The sequence below is a fragment of the Solanum dulcamara genome, chromosome 5 (assembly GCF_947179165.1).
Source record: "Solanum dulcamara chromosome 5, daSolDulc1.2, whole genome shotgun sequence".
Lineage (NCBI taxonomy): Eukaryota > Viridiplantae > Streptophyta > Magnoliopsida > Solanales > Solanaceae > Solanum > Solanum dulcamara.
This window is the reverse complement of record NC_077241.1, coordinates 68,078,532-68,092,524: the sequence shown is the minus strand read 5'-3', so window position 1 is coordinate 68,092,524 and position 13,993 is coordinate 68,078,532. Positions and strand designations below refer to the sequence as shown.

Genomic DNA, 13,993 nt, shown 5'->3' with positions numbered 1-13,993 from the left:
GTTATGAATCCTTGATACAAAAATTCACCTTGATACTAAAGGTCTTGGTAATACTATTAAACAAGGAAATAAAGCATCAAGCCAAGATAAAACAAAAATCATGATTTTTCTCCACTATCATATTCATGAAAGATTAAAAACTGAATATGTAACTGTGAAAGACTCTCTTGAATTATGCACAAATTTGAATGATAGATATGACCACCTAAAATTTACGGTATTACTAAAAACTCGATATGAGTGGATACACCTTCAATTTCAAGATTTTAAAACTGTGATAGAATATACTTCTACTATTCACAAAGTAAGTTCCATATTAAAATTATGTGGAGATACTATCACTGATGATGACTTAATTGAGAAAACTTTTTTCATTTTCCATGCTTCAAATGTGTTGCTATAACAACAATATCGTGAAAAAGGGTTTAAGAAATATTCTGAATTAATTACTTCCCTACTTGTGGCTGAGAAAAATAACACTTTGCTGATGAAAAATCATAAAGTCTGTCCCACTGGGTCTGCTCCATTTCCTGAAATGAATATTATAGCAGCACATAATATTCCTAAATCAAGACAAAATAATTATTGTGGCCACGTCCACGGTCGTACACGTGGGTGAGGACGTAGTAGAGGACGAATTAATTATCGTCATCATAATGGAAATAAACATGGGAATAATAAAGTTTTTCAAAATAATCCTTCTAAAGGTAAAATTATTATTTGCCATCGGTATGGTATGAAGTGTCATTGGGTACGTGATTGTCGTACACTTGAAGTATCAAGTCTCTCTCAAAAGAAAAATAATAATTTGAAAGCACACTTGAATTTTCGGAATGATGATAATGAAGCACCCCCTCAAATAAATATGAAGCTATTGAGACAAATCTTGCTTATAAAGATGATGATTTTGAAGGTCTCCCAAATATTACTCATTTGGAAGCTAAAAACTTTTATAAGAATATTGACCGAAGAACTGATCATCTAACTGGGGATAAAAATTATAAAAACAGTTATTGTTTTCCTATTATGTTTGCTATTATGTTGTCCTTCCTAAATATTTTTTTAAGGCATTATGTCTTACTAATTTCTATATTTTTAGTGCAATTTTTAAGGTTTCTTATGTTAGTTTTTCACGTTCTTATAACATATCCTTTTTTATATGAAGAATATGAAAATTCCTCAGTCATCAATTAGATTCAAAATCAATTATGATGATATATGTCTTCTGGATAGTGCCACAAGACACACTATTTTATTTTAAGAGATAAGAAATATTTTTTGTATTTGATTATGAAAGAAGCTAATGTTAATGCAATATTTGGTAGTACAAGATTAATTGAAAACTCTAAAAAAGTTATAGTAGTACTTATCGGAGGAACAAATTTGACAATTAATGAAACATTATATTGTAGTAAGTCTCAAAGAAACTTATTAAGTTTCAAAGACATTCGTTAAAATGACTATCATATTGAGACTACAAATGATGAAAATAATGAATATCTTCATATTATTACAATTAGGGCTGTTCACAGTTTTGGTTAAAATCAAAACCAAATCGAAAATTTAACCAAATCGAATAAAAAAACCGACATTTGGTTTGATTTTAAATTTGAATAACCAATAATATTTGGTTTGGTTATGGTTATAGGAAAAAATAACCAAATAAATAACTGAACCAAACCGATAATTATATACATAAAATTTATAATTATTTATATGTATAATATTAGTTTTTCATAAATAATTAAAGATATTTTATACCTTTTAATTATTAATTTAATATTAATCTACTTATTTTTAAGGCCCAACAATCCAAGCTCAACGCTCAAGCTCAATTATAAATTCTAATAAACACTAAACCGCAGTCCAAATCCAACAATTCAAGCCCATTAGCCCAACTCTCAAGCCCAATTTTAAATCCTTAATTCTAAATTCTAAATTCCTAATAAGCACTAAGCACTTAAGCAGCAGGCAGCAACATAAGGTAAAAGTTAAAACTTTAAAACCCTAGTATCTGTTTTCCTTTTACATTTCTGTTCCTCTCACGTTGGTTTCTCACAAAGTCACAGACTTACAGTCATAGACTAACAGTGAAGGCTCAAGAGCATCCTCAACCCCAAGTACAAGATTGTCAAATTTTGAGAAGGTTTGTAAGAAATTTTTTAAATTTTAAATTGATTTTAAGTTGTTTTCTTTTTTGTTTTGAATGTTTAAGTTGTTTCCTTTTCTGTTTCGAACTTTTTTGAGCCGTGAGAAAAAAAGAGCTTCGTAAAAATTTGAAGAATGTAGAGAGAGAATATTTGAATTGTCTCGGCTAGTCATAAATAGAATAATCGAACCAAACCGAACCAAACCGACAATAACCAAACCCGTGGTTATTATTTTACTTGGTTTGATTATGGTTTTAGACATTTAATAACCGATTAAATTGGTTTGGTTATGGTTTTAATCAATAACCGATCCAAATCGAACCATGAACACCCCTAATTATAATGATGTCGGGCAAGAAATTTATAATTGAAATATTACCACTATTTCATCCGGCTTATACTTCACAAGTATTAGCATGGTTAAAACACATGCCATAGAAAATCAAAGATTTTCTAACTCAAATGATTTTATCATTTGTCATGACCGGTTGGGTCATTTCGGTTCTAATATGATATGCAAAATAATTGAGAATTCTCATGAACACTCTTTGAAGAATCAAAAGATTTTTCAATTTAAAGAATTTTCTTATCCTGCATGTTCTCAAGGCAAATTAATTACTAGACCATCAGTAATTACTACTAAAAAATGGTGAAAAAACGACGGAAAGAAAAGCGAATGACTGCGTTGATAGTAAAAAGCGACGGACAAAGGGGGACCATCCGTCGCTTATATTTTTTAAATTTTTTTATTTTAAAAAGCGACGGACTATGTTGATGGTAAAAAGCGACGGACAAAGGGACACCTTCCGTCGCTTATATTTTTTTAAAAAAAATTATTTTAAAAAGCGACGGACAGTGACTCTATGTCCATCCTTGTTTGATGGATTTTTGCGCTGAAAATATTTTTAATTAATAATTAATAATTTAATATAAATGGCGATTCCGTCCGTTGCTTCCGATAAAAATAATTATTTTTAATTTAAAATAAGCGACGGAGTCCTTCGCTTATTTTTAATTTTATTTTTTTTATAAAGTTTTATTTTATTATTTATAATTTTTTTATTTTTTTTAAAAATAGCGAAGGACAGTGTTGTTTAGTTTGTCGCTTTTTTGGTCAAATTTTTTTAAATGGAGCGACAGACTTTGCGACGCTGTCCGTTGCCCCCTACTAAATATCAGCCACAACTTCTCTTATTTTTTTATTTTGTATACTCTCTTAAATCTCTCTCTCTCTCTCTCTTCGATCCCTGACGCCCACTCCCACCTCCGTCGCCGTTGTTCCTCTCTCTCTCTCAGGTATTCCGTCCGACCCTCTCTCTCATCTCTTTTTCTCTCCTTGTTAAACTTAGTTAGAGTTTTATTTTTTTGTAAATTGAGAAAATTTTGAATTGTTAGTTAGTTTATTTCATTTATGTTGTTGAATATATATTGTTAACATAGTTAATTTGTAACATTGATTGTGAATTAGTGAATAAAAAGTTATAGTTTTGATTTTAGGGTTTTACTTTGAATTGGGGTTTTTTGAATTAGTTTGTGATTTGGGTTTTTCTGAGTTGGAATTGAAGTGTTTTTGAAGTTATAAAGTTATTAACATTGTTAGTTTGTATATTTAATTGTGAATTAGTTACTGAAGATTTTTGGGTTTTAGTTGAATTGAGTTTTTTGAATTAGATTGTAAATTTGGGTATTTTTTAGTTTGAATTGAAGTGTTGTTGAAGTTAAACGTTAGATTTAAGAAGAAATTATAGAAGTTAATTAGAAGTTAGAATCTTAGAACTTATTTAGAGCTTCTAATTATAACTTAGAATTTAATCATAACTTGTAATGAATTTAGAACTTTGAACTTGAACTTTAGGCCAAATTTTTTAAGTTGAACTTAGAATTTTTTTTGGTGTAGCATTTACTTATTTGAACAGGTTGTGAACTTTAGAAATTGTGAATTATTTATATTTTTCATGACGTTATTAACTTTGATTTCTTGAATTGTGGTTTTTAAGAATTAATTAAGCTTAAAACTTTAGAAATGTTGAATTATTGTAGGATATATGAACTTTAAGTTATGAACTTTCAACTTAAATGTTGAACTTGAAATTTTGGATTTTTTAAGTTGAATATTTGGATATTTTAACTTGAGCTTAGATTTTAGAATTTGAATTTTAGGATTTTTGAAGTATTTAGGAATTTTTTTGGTTTGTATAAATTCTCAAATTTAGATGCTTGAGCTTTAATTATCTTGAAATTTGAAAGTTTGTACTTTAACTTAGAAAAAAATCAACTTGAACTTTAGAAATGTTGAACTTGAGAATTCTTGAATTTTTGAAGGATATGCATGTAAACTTTAAGTTGTAAACTTTTAACTTGAATTTAAAACTTGAACTTTAGGATTTTTAAGTTGAATTTTAGGATTTTTTTACTTGAACTTAGATTTTAAAACTTGAACTTTAGAATTTTTTAATTAAGTAGTTAGAAATTATTTTGGTTTGTATAAATTCTCAACTTTAGATATTTGAACTTAGGATACTTGAAATAATTAATTAAGGTTAAATATTTTTGTACAAAATTTTAAGTGCAGGGGTACAATATAATTACAAATAATTACGTACATATTTTTCTTTCTTTTTTCATACATGAACATTCAAGGAGAAGTGTTGTGAATAATTAAGTAGATATCCTTAGGGATTAGGGACCCAGTAGCATGGGCATTACACCTCTTTCTTTATACTTTCACTCCTCATTCACCTTTATCGAGGCATAACATGACAGTCATTTTAGGACATGTGTATTTATGGCTCTCTCAGGTCGAAATAATTTGAACTTATCGAAACTTATTTTATTGGTTCATCTAAACACGATATTTTTGGTGTGAGGATAAATTATATGTAAAAAATTATTTAAAAAGCAGTAGATAGATATGAAATTATTATCTTAAAAATAGGCTCAATGAATCGATAGTTCCTTAAATTTACCATTAAGTTTATTTTTATCTATTTCAATTACATGTGTTTCAATTGAGCATCTAAATATATCATAAAAATTTGTATCTGAATTAAGATTCCACAATTTTTCTGTTTCTTGTTTTTACGAAGCCAAATTTAAGGAGATCGCTTATGAAATTATCCCATAATTTTAAATTTTAAATGTTAAGATAGTGATAAATGATATTTCTTTGTCCCAAGATACTTGTACGTTTCACTTATGATACATAAAAAGTAGGCTCAACTCATCGGTGACCCCTAAAAGTTGACACTAATTTCACTTAGACATTTTACCTATATTTTGTTCATTTTAGACACCTTATATCAGGTCCCGCTGTATTATTTTGACACTTTTTGGATCAATCAATCAAAATATATAATATGTGTGTGTTACACTCGCGAATGACGTGTAAATTGTAAAGTAACGAATTAAATGACGACATTTGTCATTTGTACCCAAAGTAATTATTAAATAATAAATTTTAACTAAAAATTAAAAAATGGCGAATGAATCCATGACACTTAGAATTTTTGCCCAAATAATTTTTAAAAAAGACAATAACAACAACATACCTAATGGAATCTCACAAAGTGGTTTTCGAAGAGGATAGAGAATTTTCAAAAAAAAGATTTGACCAAATTAAAAATTTTTTTGCAGAAGCACCCACCCACCCCCTCTCCCCTCCCCTGCTGATTGTCTTCTCCGGGATTACTCATTTTGCAGAAAAATCCCAAAGCAATCCCAAACAATTCCGACGATTGCTCTTTTTTTAGTTTATTCTTTACTTAAAAATTATTTTGTGTGAAATATATTTTTCAATCACCATTTTCTTTATTTTTTCAGATCTTGAAAATATCATTATAGGCCACCATGTTCACCAGAAAAAATGGAGATCCACCACCGTCGGCACTCTCTTTCTCTCTCCCTCCCTCTATTCTACCAAATCACATTTTATCTAAAATTAAAATTATCAAATCTTTTCAATATTTAAATCTTGAAATGAGTCTATTCCTAAATTTCTAAAACGTTTTTTATCGTTTTCCATCATTTTGTTGTAACTATCTTCATTCACCATGGTTGAAGTTTAAACTTTTGGGAAAATGGTGGCTGAAAAAGGGGGAAGAAGAAGAACAAAAAAAAAAATTAAAAATTGGCTAAATAAGTTTTTTTCCGCGTGGTCAACGAGTGTATGACACTTACTATGATATGTAAGCAAAAAGTGTCAAAATGATACAGCGGGACCTGACATGATGTCTAAAATGAACAAAGCTTAGTTAAGGTGTCTAAGTAAAAATTGTTGTCAACTTTAAAGGATCACCGATGGATTCAACTTAAAAAATATTATATCACTCCAATACTACAAACTCAACAACTACAACACAACTACAACTTGAAACTTAGATTTCTTAATGTGTACTTCATTACACTATCCTTAATTTTTGAGTGAGTCGGGAGCCAAAAGAGTCACTTTTTCCTTCTAAAATGCACAAAGGACCACTTATTTTTCCAATTAACCAAAACAAACATTCCACTCAATAGTTAACGATTTGTCTTTTTGATTTAACTGACATTGAATGCCATCTATTTCTTTTATATCTCGCTCGCTATCGAGCAATTTGTAGTGAATTTCTTTTCAGTTCCCGCACATACCTGAGCGATAAGGTTTTTTTTTTTAAAGTTTGCACTCGCTCACACGAGAATGAGATCCTCATATATATAATTTTATTTTTATAAATCTTCTCGCTTCATTGTGAGCGATTAATTTTCTTTTTTTTAATGTCTCGCTCTACTGTGAACGTTTTGTATTTAATTTATTTTTTATGTAACCACAGTGGAGCGAGTTACATAAAAACAAAAAAGAAAATTCAATACAAAACTCTCACAGTGGAGCGAGACATAAAAAAAGAAACGAGAGATAATCGCTCACAATGGAACGAGAAGCTTTAAAAAAATAAAATTATATAAATAGGTATCTTGTTCTCGTGTAAGACAGTGCAAACTTTTTTAAAAAATAAATTAAATCCTAATTCTTCAGGTATGAGCGAGAACTAAAAAAAATTTACTAGAAAATCGCTCAGTAGTGAGCGAGATATAAAAAAAATAGATAGCATCCAATATCAGGTAAATCAAAAAGACAATTCGTTTATTACTGAGCGAAATATCCGTTTTGGTTAACTGAAAAAATAAGCGATCCTTTGTGCATTTTAGAAGGAAAAAAATGGTCCTTTTGCAATAAGTAATCTCCATAGCATTATCCTAGAGTTCCATTTTAGAAGTTGAAATTTCAGGACATTATCCTCGGATTCAAACTAAGAATTTAATTTGGAGTTCAAATTTCAACAGGTAAAAAAAACTCCAAGTGAACTTCAAGGCTCATGTAGTTCAAAAATGAAAAAGTGGGTCTATGGCACTCAAATTGTAAATATTTTTGTCCAATAATTTAGATAGTGACTATTTCTCAATTACTATAGTACTTTTTTTTATTAAATATTTTGTAATTACATATCCAAAAGTAGCAAGCCCATGCTATTTTCATGGTCAAATTAAATGAAGGAACTGTACCAAATAACATGAAATCTTTGACATTTTTAAAAACACATTGATAGGAGAACATGATGATGATTTTTTTAAAAAAAAATTATGTGCAAGAAAATTTATTGTGTGAATTCCTTTTTGCATTTGACCTTGTAACTAAAGATTCTTATACGAAAATAAATTATCTATACAGCTCTATATATATATACGTAAATTCATCTAGTTTGAGCAATTTGGTCACACTATTGTCAGTTTGTCACGCTATTTAAATTATAGAGATAACCGTTTTTAATTAGACACACTATTTAAATAATAGTCATATATTTTATATAATTAATAGAAATAATTATACTCCAAATATTTTAACACACAAGGAACAATATTACGAATAACAAATATTTTAACACACAAGGAACTTTGCATGAGTTAATTCATAAGTCGAATAAGAGGATGCATACTAACGCTTTTCAAATCTTAGTCGGGATTTCTCATGTTCATCGTAAAGAATTTATTCGTTGTGATCTAAAACCGGCTAATATACTTGTTTTTCCTCGCGGACAACATGAGATTGCAGATTTGAAATTGGCTGATTTTGGGCTATTGTTGAGATCACATGAAACATTCTCATGTTGGGACAGATCATTCGAGTCAAAGAAGCATCATAACCGCAGAGGGACTCTGCTATATGCAGCATCAGAATCTATAGTGTGTGGAACTCAAGATAAAGCCGTTGATATTTGGGCACTCGGATGCATAGTTGTAGAAATGATAACCGTGAGGCAGCTATGGTCGGGATGTAAGAACAGGAATGAATTAGAGTTGAAGATTGCACATGAAGAACCGGAGATACCGGACAATATACTGATGATGCGAAAGACTTTCTGAGCAAGTGTTTGGATAGGGATCATAATTGGAGATGTAATGCGGAGATGCTACTTGATCATCCATTCATCCAGAGAAATGCTAATAAGAAGATGGTTGATGGGCTGATCCAGCAGCCTTTTGGTGATGCAGGACACAAAACATTGATCTCTCTGGAGCAATTATTCACAAAAATTAGTTGCTATTATCCTCATAACTCCTACTTGAGAGGATCAAGCAGTAATATTACAAGTTTTCCAGAGACTAATAATAATAAGGCAAAAGGTAGAATAGAAGAAGGGCCTCTACGACGGATGAATTTCAGAAACTTACATATGTGATGGAGCTTACCATTCATCCCTTTTTCATCTTCGGTGTGTGACTCTTCAACAAAGCTCAACTACTGAAGTGAAGACTTACAACTTGAAAGTTGAAACTGGCTGATTAGTTTATCTCAAATAGTAGATATGTATTATATATAGGAAGGTAAGCTAGTATATGCATAGTTGATGACTTAAATTCCATGTAAAAGAAATATGTAGGAGTGGTGGTAAATATAAACAATCTGTAATCAGGATTTGATCTCTCAATTTTTAATCAAAAACGATTTATACATATATTATTAATTATACAACGATTATATCTTTATGAAGACTTTCATTTAAGCATGTTACTATTGTGCTAAAAGGAATTAATGTATTTTGTCTCCACTACACTATTTAGTAGATTGTCTCTGTTGTTTCTGTGGTGGTAGACTTTTGAGTTAAGAAGTCTATCGTTCAAAATATTCTTAAGACCCATTAATTGTACCAATATAGTTTTAGGTATTGTTAATTTGTTATAGTGACTCTAGCTATAAAGATTCATATCTTTTTTGGGTGTCTAAATCTTGTATCCGAAACCCAAATGGCCCGACTAATACTTAACTTTTATGGCTATAGCTATAAAGACAATGATTTATACATGTTAGTTATATAAAAAAAATTATCTCCACTATAGTGTCTTGGGTTGAGAAGTTAGTATGCTTATATATGATTAAAATAATGGGAAATTTATATAAATATGCTATATTAAAAAAGTATTTATCATTTATAGTAATAACATTTTTTTCATTAGACACTTATAATACATTTATAATATAGGTTTAATACATATGATCGAGAATAATCTATAAAACACATATAATACAAATTTTATTAATGAATAATATATTTATCACACTTTAATACGCTTATAATACATTGTATCAATTTCTTACCAAACAAGTATAATATATTTTAAAACACTTATAATATATTTATATTGCATGCATAATTCACTTTTAATACATAAAAAATTTATCATAGTATTGTTATATATTACTATAAATGATAATAAATAAAAAATATTACTAAAATTAATAATTATTAATTAAAAAGTGTTCGTACAAGTAATTTTGCCTAAAATGATTGTGGTTTCTGGACATCCAAATGCTCCTAAGAGAAAAAGAAATTGTTTCAAAGACCCAACTCTTGCGTCGAGATGAATTATTAAAGTCATGATTGTTTTTGAAACTAATAAATTGATTGATCATTTGATCCAATCTGCAGTATTGATATAGTGGCGAGCTATAAATATGATTACATAATGCATGCTATATAGAAGATAGAATTAACAACTCTCTAGAATGAGATTTTCTCTCAGCTCTTGCTAAAGGCGAGAAAATGAAAAACGGAAGGATCTATATAGAGCATTAATCAAAATATCATGTACATGTCTTGAAGCATCTCTATATGGTCCTATTTTCATCAAGAATCTGTCACGATACAACCCACCAGATCGTGCGGGCATCTATTCTATGACTTAAATAGGAAAATTCTTAACTCCTTATATAAAAAATATTACGGAATTTAAATCAAGACTCAAGTAATTAAACCAGATGCTTATAGAATTTTGTAAAAATATACACTTGTACAAAAATAACACATAAAACCCCCATGAATACTAGTCTAAGACAAATACAAGAGCTTCTAAGAGTACTAATAAATAAAAGACCAATGATCCAACTTCCACCATAAGGAAGGAGAAATAGATGCTGCTGGAGGATCGCTTTCGTCTTCACCTAAAAGACATAACTGACCCTGCAACCAAACTATGTCAAGTGGCATAACAAGAGTAGTATCAATACAAACAACACATACTGATAGGCATCATTGTTCAATCTGATACCCACTGCATAGTATATGAACAGACAAATAAGAGAGATCATAATAATTAAACTTTATCAACTTGTCCCCCCAAATCAAATAAGTGCACTCCTTACCCTCACCCTTAAAATCTTCACCACTCTACACTCCAGGGTTCCACTACCCACACCCGTTACAACTTAAGATCTATGGGTTAAGGGCCCACTATACTTTCATTTATTCACTCTAACAGTCTCCACCTAACACCCTTAACCACTCAAGGATTCCACCTAGCCACCACTGGTCTTAGTCCACTTGTCTCACAACATAGGAGCCTAGCCATTACATAACTACACTTCCGCACTAAAACTCGATTCTACATAACCACTGCTATTACCATAATTACTCGTGATATTTCAAAGATAAAACCGCCAGTCAACAAGCAACCTCCACCTCTAAGCCTATGAATATAGAATACTTCATATAAAAAATATGTCGCATCAAGCCTAAAATGGCCCATTCTCTTTCCCACGAATAAGTTTATACGTGCTCGCAATTCTTTATTGTTACATTCCGTATTTTTGCATTTTGGATTATTCGTAAGCTAACGATTATAAATTCAAGGACTTTTAATTTTGAATTTTAAAATGACATGATTCGTTGTAGATGCCAAGTTATATGAATAATTTATGTGTAGTAAAATACATCTCAAGAAGGACCCTTAAGTCAAATCAAAATAGAAGCCATCAAATATGTTTTTCTTAAAGTCACGTTTCGGGTAAGCTGACTTCGGGAGGCCATAACCTCTTTATAATTTGAGAATTTGGGAAAACTCTCAACATGAAAGTTGTAGATAATTGAAATATCTTTCCAACCATAGGTCGTGGGACGAAATGGGATATCATAGTAATAAGATATAGACATTTTAAGTCTGACAGGCCAAACTAAATAGTGAATTCGGCCCAACCCAATTCTAATTCGGGTCAGGCCCAATACCCACGAAATTAGATCTGATTTTTTGTAACTATTCCTTCATACTTTAGACCAACATAATTCTGGAAATTTCCAGAGAGAGAGAGAAAGGGAGTTCTTGAGAGAAATCCCAAATCCGACCAAAATTCAAGTCCCGAAATCCGAAGCTCATGAAGAGAAAATTATTGTACGTCGCGTTGGCTTCAATTTGAGCTAGAAATCAGCCAATAAGGAGAAGATTTTATGTGGTGCTGCAAATTTAAGGTAATATTAAAGTCTTCTTTTCATTGTTAACAAGTTTAGTTAGAGTTTTAACGGATTAGAACGGAGAAAATAGTGTTATAAACTAGTTTGGTGATTTGTTGAGAGTTATGGGTTAAAGGGTTGTTTTAGGTAGATTAAATAGATGGAATTATCTTAGTGATGATGTATAATAATGGTTGATATTGTTTTGATGTTGTTGATGAGTTGTTGTTCTTGAATTTGGAGGAAAAAGGTGTATGAAAATTGTGAATGTTCAAACCCGTTTTTGGAATTGAGTAGCTGGTAGTAATTCTGGAATATCTCATTGTGTAGACATTAGATTTTAGATATTAAACATGTTTTGGAAATCTAATACACGTACCTACAACTCTTATGTTTATGTCTTAGTCTATATCTGCTGTTATTATGTCGAAAACTGAGCATGAATCATAAGACAAATTCTGTCCAGATTCTGGATTGAAAATTCCTTCATGTATAGCTGTTCGTATTTTGATGATATCTCTTTGTAGAAAATGAATTTTGAGTTGATTTCTTTTGCATTGGAAACTTAAGACAGAGATATAAATGTTTCATGAAGGTTATAAAGTCCAGTTTTGTCATTTTCATTTTCAAAATTTAGATACAACGTGAGGTACTTGACTTTACGAATTTACTACTTTGGTAACATGAATAATAAATCTTATTTTGTGTCAATATTTTGGATTGTTGATGTTGGTTGATGATTATATGGCTGGTTTGAAAGTGGGAAAAGTGAGCGGTATAGGGGAGGTGTTGTCTAATTTTTTTTAGAAATAATCTACTAACGATAGACTACGTTTTATTCTTGTCCATAGCTTAATCATAGTGCTTAACGTTTTAATATAGGTTGAGACAATATTGGACAACATATACGTATAAACGCTAAAGGTATGTAAAGTTAACATTTTCTTCTTTTGGCATGATCCATATGAAACGAACGAATGACGTATGCTTAAATTCCAAAGAAACTCTTATTCGTAGATATACTCGGATGGCTACCGTTCTTGATTTTCAATATTTATATTGTTATGTCTTGACTCATGTGTATGATTCCAGCCATCCTAGTTGGTATAACTCATGTTGTGGTATAATTCATATTTTAGTATAATCCATAATTGGTGTGATTTATAATGACTATTGTCTTGGTTTTCAAATGATGGACTATTTTGCTTATTCTATTAAGTCTCCGATAATGATCAAATTTCGCAAGGTTGCTAATGATACATTATTCGTGCATATTGTTATGGTATTATTCACCGAGTCCTACGATAGGCCGGGTATGTTATCATGTATGGATTCCACTACATTATTCACCGAGTCCCTTACTAGAGGGCCGGGTACGTGATATGATAATATGATATTATGATGATATGACGATATGATTATGGCACCGAGTCCCATAATGGGTCGGGTACGGTATCAGTGTACACTACTCTATTCACCGAGTCCCTTGCTAGAGGGCCGGGTATGGTATATATATACATATGACGATATATTGATATAATTGTGACACCGAGTCCCATAACGGGCCAGGTACGATATATGATGATGATATGCATGTCTTCATTTTATAAGACACAGGTACAGTGATTTATTGATTATGATACTTGACTCCTGAATCTTTATTTCAGATGTGATCTCCTTTACGGTATTTTATGCTTTATATACTCAGTACATAGTTCGTACTGACCCCCTTTTATTCGGGGGGCTGCATTTCATGCCTGCAGGTACAAATACTCATTTTGGAGAGCCGCCAACTTAGGATTCTACTCAACGGGTTTGAATTGCTCCATTGTCTCGGAGCCCAAACTTTGGGTACTAATCCTTATAATGTATATATTTGTGTATGTAGGGGTACGACGGGGCCCTGTTCCGTCATATGCTATTGTTAATTCTCTTAGAGGTCTGTAGACATATGAGTGGGTTGTATATAGATGTTGTCCGGTGTACTAGTATGACTTATGTTTTTGGAAGTTTACATTCAGAATGGAAGCCTTGTCGGCTTACATATTATGTTATCTTATTTTTGACAATTAAGACTCACCAAGAAAT

At 30.8% G+C, this 13,993-nt stretch overlaps 1 long non-coding RNA gene and 1 pseudogene across 1 annotated transcript; both read left to right on the top strand.

Moving 5' to 3' along the window:
* Nucleotides 1-8,111: 8,111 nt before the first annotated feature.
* On the top strand, nt 8,112-8,863 carry LOC129890696 (mitogen-activated protein kinase kinase kinase 20-like; annotated as a pseudogene).
* A 2,840-nt stretch (nt 8,864-11,703) lies between these two features.
* Nucleotides 11,704-13,725, top strand: LOC129888415 (uncharacterized). The gene is made up of 3 exons (XR_008766657.1): nt 11,704-11,923; nt 12,788-12,829; nt 13,669-13,725. It is a non-coding gene; the product is annotated as an uncharacterized LOC129888415 (long non-coding RNA).
* The last annotated feature ends 268 nt before the right edge of the window (nt 13,726-13,993 follow it).